The 10,180-nt window shown below is 38.9% G+C and overlaps 1 long non-coding RNA gene across 2 annotated transcripts in view; it reads right to left on the bottom strand.

Annotated features, from left to right (window-relative positions):
* Window positions 1-944: 944 nt before the first annotated feature.
* The window catches only part of LOC117974885 (uncharacterized), a 31,537-nt gene continuing 22,301 nt past the window's right edge, over window positions 945-10,180 (bottom strand). For both annotated transcript variants that reach the window (XR_010113346.1, XR_004665051.3), the window contains one exon: window positions 945-2,972. This is a non-coding gene — a long non-coding RNA (uncharacterized LOC117974885). The remainder of the gene's footprint in view (window positions 2,973-10,180) is intronic.

The raw sequence follows: 10,180 nt of genomic DNA, 5'->3' as shown, positions 1-10,180 counted from the left end.
AATGAGTTCATGTCCTTTGCAGGGACATGGATAAAGCTTGAAACTATCATCCTCGGCAAACTAACACAGGAACAGAAAACCAAACACTGTATGTTCTCACTCACAAGTGGGAGTTGAACAATGAGAACACATGGACACAATGAGGGGAACATCAGGCACTGGGGCCTGTTGGGGGATAGGGGGCAAAGGGAGGGAGAGCACTAGGACAAATACTTAATGCATGTGGGGCTTAAAACCTTGATGAGGGTTGATAGGTGCTGCAAACCACCATGGCACATGTATACCTATGTAACAAACCTGCACGTTCAGCACATGTATCCCAGAACTTAAAATAAAATAAATTTTTTAAAAAAAGTTATAGACAAGAAAAAAAGTGGCTAGTTTGAACTATTATATAAATATAAAATACACACTAGATTTTGAACACTTAGTATGAAAAAGAATACAAAATATCTCAACATTTTTATATTAATTACATGTTGAAATGATAGTGTTTTGGATGTATTGAGTTAAATTAAATATAGTATTAAAATTAATTTCACCTCTTTCATTTTGCTTTCATAATGTGGTTACTAGAATATTTGTAAATACATATGCATCCTGCATTACATTTCCACTGGACAGAGCTGCTTTGGAGTGAGCTCCTCATATTTGGCCTGTCTGAGATACATAACCCTGTTACTCATAGTTGATAATAATTGTCAATAGTTGGCAATAATTCTTAATGGCTGTAGTATAGATATGACCTACTTTGTCCTACAGAATTTACTTCTTGGCTTTCTAAATATCTATGCTACCATAATTTAATAAAAAGAATCAGATGATTTTGTCCCTCTTGATGGAGTCTATGATTTCTATTTATGTAGTTGGCTCTTAACACATTGCAGATAAGCTTCCCTGATAGTTTTTTAAATCACAAATATAAAACATGGTTGAAAAATCTCAGTAAACCAAGCCCAGGCAATTATTTGTCTTAAATATGTAATTCCATTATCTGTTCTTCTATGAAAAATGAATTTTAAGGACTCCATTTCATTGGTTGTCAACTTTTATTTTAGATCAACCTCATTCTGCATTTTTTAATTGTTACCATCTTTCTTACGTATTCCTTTCAGTTTCCCAGCATCTCATGTTTAGCAACACACCTGAGCATATGAAACAGAAAGAGAACAGTGAACTCTGAGCACCATCCATAACTTTCCACCAGGCAAATGGGTTTAAGATCAGACAGACCTGGATTTTGGTTCTGTATGATAGTAAACAAACAAACAGATGAACTAAGCAACTGTTTTCTTCTATTATATTCTCAACAAAACATTACAAGACTTTTGACACCAGATTTGTGGGATTTTCCCCTTATACTGCAAGCAGTTCTCCAGTGGACACCAATGGGGTGTCCTACAATTTAACTCGATCTGACAATACCTACCTGGAGTTGGAGTCAGATCTCACAGGGTGAGGACTCAGCACCGCAAGACTGCCCCTCACTCCAGATGCTAATCACAAGTATGGGCCTCTAGAACTTCTGACTGACTGGCTATAAATTGGTGTTTTCTAGAACCCCCTCAGGTTTGCTTAATTAGCTGGAGTGGCTCATAGGATTCAGGGAAACACTTTATTTACACTTGCCATTTTATCATAAAGAATATTACTAAGGATACAGATTAACAGCCAGAGGGGGTGAGATGCATAGGGCAAGGTATGGGGAAAGGGGCGCTTGAACCTCCATGCTCTTTCCAGGGCACCACCCTCCTAGCATCTCCACATGTTCAGCAACCTTGCATCTCTCTGAACCCCAGAATTCAGGGATTTTTATGGAAGCTTCATCACATAGGCAAGATTGATTATTAGCAATCTCCAGCCCCTCTCTGCTTCCTGGAGGATAGGGGATGAGGCTGAAAGTTCCAAGCTTCTAATCGTGGCTTGGTCTTTCTGGTGACAAGCTCCAATCCAGTAGCCCATCAAGAGTCACTTCCTTAGAAAAAAAGACACATGTATCACCCAGAAAATTCTAAGGGATTATGAACACCATGTCAGGAACTGGAATCAAAGACCCAATATCAGAACCAAAGATATACCTAGCACCCCTATTAGTCAGGAAACTACAAGGGTTTTAGTAGCTTTGTGCCAGGAACCAGGAGCAGAAACAAAATATATATTTCCCATTATATCACAATATCACAGGTTTATATATGAAGATTTATACATGTCTGCAATTCTCTAATTCCGAAAACACAAAATGAAAATAGTAATAATCTCTGTCTTAAAATGACCATTGTGGGAATTATATGAAAGAATGTAGATAAAGCGTTTAGCAAAATGCTAGCACATGATAAACACTCTCAAAATGTTATCTATATTATTATTAATTATTATTATTACCACTATTTATTCTCTAACTTAATACTGGATCTCTATAAAGAAGAAAAATCATTGCCAATACCCTGAAGAATGTTCTGAAGTGATAATGCATCTGGGAAATGAGTTGGAAGTGAGAGTAAGATAAAAGTTTTCCATTTTTATAGAGCTCAAAACTTCCTTCATTCACAGTGAATATTCTATTCCAAGTATATTAGTTTTCTGTTGCTGAGTAACATATTGCCACAAACTTGGCAGCTTCAAACAACATGCATTTCTTCGGGAGCTCAGAAGACCAGAAGTGTGTGGCTGGGTCACCTGCTTAATCTTATAAGCCTAAAATCAATGCAGAGGCCAGAATGGACTCTTATTTGGAGGCGCCGAGGAAAAGTCCATTTCTAAACTTACTCTGGATGTTGGCTGAATTCTGTCCCTTGAGGTTGTAGCCTGAAGGTTCCTCTTTTCTTACTGGCTGCCAGCCGAGGTCCACTTTCAACACTTACAGTTGTCTACATTCCTTGCCTCATGGCCCCTTCCATCTCCAAGTCATCAAGGCTGCATCACATCTTTCTTGTGCTTGGAATCTCTGGCTTCCCTGATGCTGCCCTCTAGACCTGAATTTAAAGGGTTCATGTAATTAGATTGAGTCACCTCGAAATTTTTTGTATCTTAATGTTGACTAACTTGAGGCCTCAATTACATCTGTAAAATCCTTTCAAGGCAACACTTAAATTAGTGTTGACTGAGTAATGAGAGAAGGAGTGTATATACCAGGCGTGTATATACCCCAAGAATTTTGAGGTTGCTCTCAGAATTCTGGCTACCACACTCGGTGTGTTCTCTCATTTAGTGATGTTAACAAGACTCAGACGTGAAAAGAACTGTGGTCTCTTCCTCCCCATTTTCTCATGGGACCAGGACACCTCTGAAACAGCACTTGCTTCTCTCAGGGATATTCAGAGGTGTCTGCCCAGTTCAGACCCAGTGCTTTAAAAGAGGTTGAGTGATTCATCTCATGCAGACTGAAAGCCACATTCATCAACAAATAGAAATTATTTGATATGAATTTGTTTTCTTACAAGAGCTTTGGAAATCTTTCTTTTAAAAACAAAGCTTAAAAAATGAAGTGTATCAGGATGTTTTCCTTATATAAACATAAAACATACCTGAAAAATTTATATGAACCAACAGAGGAGAGAAAAATAATCTCTAGTCCTGTCACATAAATCTAGTCCTTTAGGCATTTTGGTATATTTTCTTCCAATCTTTTTTCTATGTATTAAAGTTTTTTAATAGTCACTCTGATACCAAATATTAATTTTTGTTTTCTACTTTTTCCCACTTTGCATTAAAGCATAAGCAATTCCTTATGTTATGTTATTTCATAATCTTTTGATTATTGCCTCATGTCTCCTGCATGAATGTAACTATAACTTACATACCATTTTACCTGCTGTAGCTGCTTAGGTTTTCTCCAATTTCCCATTATCATAAGTACTGTTTCAATCAAGAGCTTTTTGCGTAAAACTTCTGCATTTAGTATTATTTTCCTAAGAATTGTTTATAGAAATGAAATCTCTTAGCAAAAGATAGAAGATTTCATTTTAATCCTAACTTGATATATTTCCTGAGATGTTCTTAACAGAATTCCCCTTTGGTCTCCTTTTAAATGTCACTTTATTCTCCATTGTTGAAATTGAACTGGGGATAAGATATTGATTAGCTGCAACCATTGACTACTCATTGACTCTCTTTGCACTTGGCAAAATAAAGTTCAGAACTCTCCTGGGAGTTGTGAGGGAACAAGGGACCAGGCAAAGACGCCACCACTGCTGTTTGAAAGGATATTTCAAGGACAGTGAAAGCAACAAATCCTGTAATTGTCAACCACAATGAAAATAAGCTAGCTTTAAATAAGAAGACCTCACACATTTACTACCACAGTCTCTTTCTTTGTGACATTATCATTCCCATGCTGTGGTACCTAGAGAGTTATGTGGTCCATGAAAAAGGATAGCTCAATGTCACTTTTGTGTAACTGCAGCTTAATAAACATTTTTAGGTCATAAGTTGACCATGAAGAGATCATTTTAGTTCACCTACATCAAAGAGATCTCCCTTTTGTTTTGGCTGTGCTTTGGCAGACAAAGGCCATGAACTTTGGCTGTGTTTGTTTTTGTTTTGTTTTGATTTTGGCCCTGCATAGTGCTGTCAAAATAAAAGATATGTTGCAGCTGTTCTTTGAGAGATTTATGCCCATGTTGTCTCTTCCCCTCCATCTACCTCATAGATAGAAGACAGGCTCCAGTGGTAGACGTTCACTAACGAGGTGGAGTAGAAATAGCATGAGCTATAGCAACAGCTAGATGGAGTTGCAAATTCCTGTTCTTCCACATATGGCCTGTGGGACCAGGGGCAAGTAATTTATTTAATTTTCATGAGCCTTTGCTTTCTCATCTGTAAAATGGAAATGGTGATGCTTATATTGAAATGTTGTTTGTAACAAAACTTTTCAAGACTTCACCAATCCAAAATGATTATGCCTCTTAGTTCTTACTTGGTGACTTCCATCTCAGCACATTTAACCACCCTCCCCCACCACAACTGACCACCTCTGAATTATTTTTGGGACTTCCAGGTACATCTCCTGTCTACATTTTATTCATTTACTCAACAAATATTTATTAAGGTCATACCAGATGCCAGGCACCAGGGATCAATGAACAAGACAAATAAGGTCCCTGCTTTTGTGGAGTTGACATTCTAGTGAGAAGAGAGATAAGAAAACAAGATAAGCATATTTGTATTAAGCAATGATGAGGACCACCAAGGAATATAAAACAGGGTTGGGGTAGAAGATGGAAAATGGGGAATGAAGTGCCTGAGGTCTCTCTGGGGACAGACAGTTGAGGATATCTGCCAGCCACTTAGGCCATTTGCTTCATAACTGCTTCTGCTGATGCATTTTAGGAGGGAGGGCCTGTGGTCTGTGGTTGGAGGGAGTTGCCAGTGCAGTGGGATACCCTGATTCTGTATTTCCCTCCTCTTTTGACTTGGTTTAATGATACCACTCAGTTCCCAAAGTGCAATGCCTCCCTTTCTTTTCATGAACCTAGAACCAACCGTTGGGTTCTTGCCCTACCCCTTCCATCCCAACTGTAAAGACTAAAGTATTCCTTAATGTTCTTTGAAAACAACTCAATCCTTCTCAGGTCAAAATAAAAGCTCTCATGCTTATCAACTCATGCACATGAATGCTTTGATGGGGAACACTGCATCTACCATCCAGGTGCCAACCAGAAGGGAGTATGTTAAGTCCTCGCTTAACATTGTCCATAGGTTCTTGAAAAAGGAAACTTTAAGCCAAATGACCTATAATGAACCAATCTGTTTTCCATCAGTGTTATAACAAAATGACATTGAAGGAAAACAACATTATTTGAAGACCTGCAGTATATCATTTCGCTTAAAGTAGCAGTGTCCAAGAACCTATGGAGGATGTTAAGTGGCAGTTGAATCTAGCTTTCCCACTTGCTAGCTTTGCAACTCTGGGAAAACTGGTGTCCTTATCTGTAAAAGGGCCAGGAATAAAGCTCTACCTCATGGGCTGTTTTTTTCCTTTTTTTTTTTTTTTTTTTTTTTTTTTTTTTTTTTTTTTAGAATAAAACAAGGTAATACAGATAAAGTGCTTCCAATCATGCCTGCCAAATAATAAATGCCAGTGGGTTTTATCATTACATAAAGGCAAAAGGCCTTAGACAGTGGATCCATTACAAGGACTCAACATGAATCCTAGTTGATTAAAAAATAATAAAAATACCCTGGGTGTGGTGGCTCACGCCTGTAATCCCAGCACTTTGGGATGCCGAGGCGGGTGGATCATGAGGTCAGGAGTTCAAGACAAGCCTGGCCAAGATGGTGAAACCCCATCTCTACTAAAAATACAAAACAAAAAAAAATTAGTTAGGCTCAGTGGCAGGCATCTGTAATCCCAGCTACTTGAAAGGCTGAGGCAGGAGAATCACTTGAACCTCGGTGGCAGAGGTTGCAGTGAGCTGAGATCATGCCACTGCACTCCAGCCTGAGTGACAGAGTGAGACTCCCTCTCAAAATATGTAGATATATAAATAAAAAAGTAAAATAATAATAATAATGAAAATAAAGGAACTATAGGATCAGAGTTTGGTCGTTGACGTCTGGGTAGGGGGAGGTCCCATGTGATGCAAATTGCTATTGTGACCAGGCCTTGTTAGAATTAAGAGAACTTCTCAAGTCTTAACAACTTATTAAGGTAAAGAAAACAGTCAATTAAAGTCCAATTGAAAAGACAAAAGCCTGCCTCAGGGAAAATTATAAAAATATTTTTGGTTGAGGGGCAGTTGGAAGAGTTTCCCTTAAGAAATGTTGTTTGATTTACTCCAAGTCCAAAACCACTTGGAAAAAAAACAAACAAACAAAATCAAAAAAACAAAAAATGGCCAAGGGACCTTATAGAGCAGTCAGCTATCTTCTAATAAGTCAGTGACTAAACCCCTGTCTTTAATGAACTTCATTTATTCTTGTCCCAGGGACGCTAGAAGCCCTTTGCTTAGTACTTTAATTGCTTTCTTTCTTCACTGTTTAAAGCCAGCTTCACAGGTGTAGACACAGAACTTAGATCATACCTTTAGTGATGTTCAAGCGGGAGGTAACATCTTACCTGAATGGCTGGTTGCTAACCTGTATGGGGTCATCTCCATGGATCCCTGCATATAGAAACCAACCCTTGGAGACTGCTCCAACCAGGTTCTCTCAGTAACCAGACTGCCTGAGGCTGTTTTTAAACTATAAAACCCATAAAGTGAAATTTATTGCACTTTGCTGTATTTCACTAGAGTTAGAGGGCTCTGATAAAATTTACTGCTTAGATGTAAAACTCTATTGGTAAGAAAATGAACTGTTTTCTCAGGCACTCCTGTTGGGCCATTTTGATCCTTGTCCTGAATCCCCAGACCTTGCTAGAAGGCTTTCCTCATTTCAGCATAATTGAGGACAGGTAAATATAACAACTCCAGCTTTTCAGCCTTGTGGCCAAGTCTGACAGGGCTAACCTGACCTGCACCCAGAGGCCCCAACTGATTCTGCTACTGCTAACATTCACTTTGAAAGACTGCACAGTTTGCCATGCTTTCTGTTCTAAAGAGTAGAGTTGCAAATGGTGGTAAGAAGCCTGGCATGCTGAGGGTTGTGTTCGCTCAGGAAATGAAGATGGGAGTGGGAGGTGGAAAGGAGGGTAGTGGGGTCATCCTAGAGCTTCAAAGTTCATTTAATTAGACAGGACTTTTTCATTGTGCTAGGATGTTGCCTTCATGACCAGAATTCACCGCATCTCAAGAAAAGTATTGTGGGGAACTAATAAAAGACGTATTTTTCCAAGATTTTGCCCTCTCTCATCCTCTTCAAAATGTAACAGAAAGAGGGGAAGATGAAGAGAGAGAGAGAAATAAAGAAAAAAAAGGAAGGAAGGTGGAAAGGCAGAAAGAGGGAAAGAGAGAAAAAAGGGATAAAGGAAAAAACTTTTCGATGAAAAAGCCTGGCAATTTCTTTTTTGTTCTACATTTCCTCAACATATCTGCCCAACAATAAACACTCTTCACTTAAAATGTGTGTAGATGTTTGTGTGTATGTGTGTGTGTGTTTGTGTAATGCAGTAAGTCAGTGTTTCCCCAAATGTGGAATGCCTGTGAGTGCTATGAAAAATGTTTTAGGTGAGCAATGGATAAATTTATTTGAGTACTCATGATTTATTTTGACATAGATTGGAAAAATACTGGTTTTCTACTTATCGCAGTGATGAAAAAATCTATTTTTAAAAATAAATGGCTGGGCGCGGTGGCCCATGCCTGTAATCCCAGCACTTTGGGAGGCTGTGGCGGGCGGATCACGAGGTCAGGAGTTCGAGATCATGCTGACCAACATGGTGAAACCCCGTCTCTACTAAAAATACAAAAATTAGCCGAGCGTGGTGGTGCATGCGCCTGTAATCCCAGCTACTCAGGAGGCTAAGGCAGGAGAATCACTTGAGCCTGGGAGGTGGAGGTTGCAGTGAGCCGAGATCGCGCCACTGCACTCCAGCCTGGGTGACAGAGCGAGACTCCAATCCCCCCCAAAAAACCAACCAAACAAACAAACAAAACCCATATTCAATAAAAGAAGTCCATGTAAAGAAAAAAAATGACTCATAGCATCATAGCAAAACTTCTTACGTGGTGCTAGAATGACCAATGTTTGGAAAACATTACAGTAAAGGAACTTGAGACATCTGGAGGAAATAAAATTGTACTGTCTTTGTTTTGTCTTGTATTTTTTGTATCCCTCTCCCCCATCCACACACTTTGTGGGGCAGAGACACTGTTATGCGCTCTCCACACTGTTTTGTTTACTGTTTTGTTTCCCTCTTGAGCACATGGGAAGATAGCAAGTCCTTACCCTCCCTCTCCACAATGGGGCCTTGTGATTACTTCTGGTCATTGTAAAGTAGGTCATTGAAATGGCTGAGGGGAAGCTCGCCATTTTCAGGCCCATCCCTTAATACATGATCTTTCATGAGTTATCTTTCTGTCTGGTCATCTGATGGCTGATTGCAGAGGGCCCAGCTGAACTGGTTGCTTCCAGGAGCTTACAGTCTCCTCGGTAAAATCAACACATAAGTACCTAATGATACTGCAAGGCAGATTGATATACATGCTAAAAGAAGGTAACACAGGATGTCAAGGGATTACAGGGGAAAAATGAAAATGCAATAAAAGCAAAGACAACAGCAGCATTCATGGAGTTCATGCTATGTGCCAGGACTTGTGCTTAGCACTTTACTTGCATTATCCCCTTTAATCCTCACTGCAACCCAACCAAGAAAGAAAGTAACATTTAAGAGGTATAATGACTGGCCTGGGTTCCCTTATTTCTTGTCAAGGCCAGAATTTAAATACAGGAAACTTGAAAAGGAGGCCAACTTGACTAGCATACACAGTCTGATTAGCTGCAGAGATGAGAAAAAGTGGATGAGGTAAAGAGAGAAATTGAAGATGACACCACCATTTCTAGACAATATGCCAGGAAAAAAGGAATGAGTATTAACCATAATACAAGTTATTGCCTAATCTCACCTATTTCTTGGTGAGAACAAATATTTCCATTTATATCATGTGAAATTTAGGATACTGATGGGTCTCTTGTTGAAAATGATACTTAGAAATGCAAATCCGTGTATCAGAAGATAGGTCAAGCCCCAAAATAAAGATCTGGGGGTCATTAGCACTCAGGAGCTAAGTGTAACCAGAAAACAGGTCAAAATCATTTAAGGAGAGAGTGCAGAAGAGGATAAGACCACTGATAATACTTGAAACTACCTTTTGTTTAAAGACAGAATAACAAAGAGAAGTAAAGTAATTGACAGAGACACAAAGAAACTGCCAAAGAACTAGAAGGGCTCTATATAGATTCAATGTAATTCCCTTCAATAGCTATCTTTGTAGTGCTCATTAAGTCTAAGGCACTAAACTAGGCTTAGTGGATGATGCTGTATATAAGATGCCTAAACACTTTCCTTCTAACCAGGAAAGCATCCTTCCTTCTGTACATATGATAATAAAGGACTAGAAAGAGAGAAAGGTATGTACAGTCAATTTCAAAGATGTTCTACCTCTGCTGCCCTTTGAGACTGGATATACACAGGAGACCACTTTGATCAAATGAATTAAATGAGTTTAAACAAACAACTAGGCAAATCAGCAAACAACTTTTCCCACCGAATTTTTCTAGTCTTTTTCCTGTTTTTTTTTTT

This window comes from Pan paniscus, chromosome 9, assembly GCF_029289425.2.
Source record: "Pan paniscus chromosome 9, NHGRI_mPanPan1-v2.0_pri, whole genome shotgun sequence".
NCBI lineage: Eukaryota > Metazoa > Chordata > Mammalia > Primates > Hominidae > Pan > Pan paniscus.
This window is presented reverse-complemented; position numbering and strand designations above follow the sequence as displayed.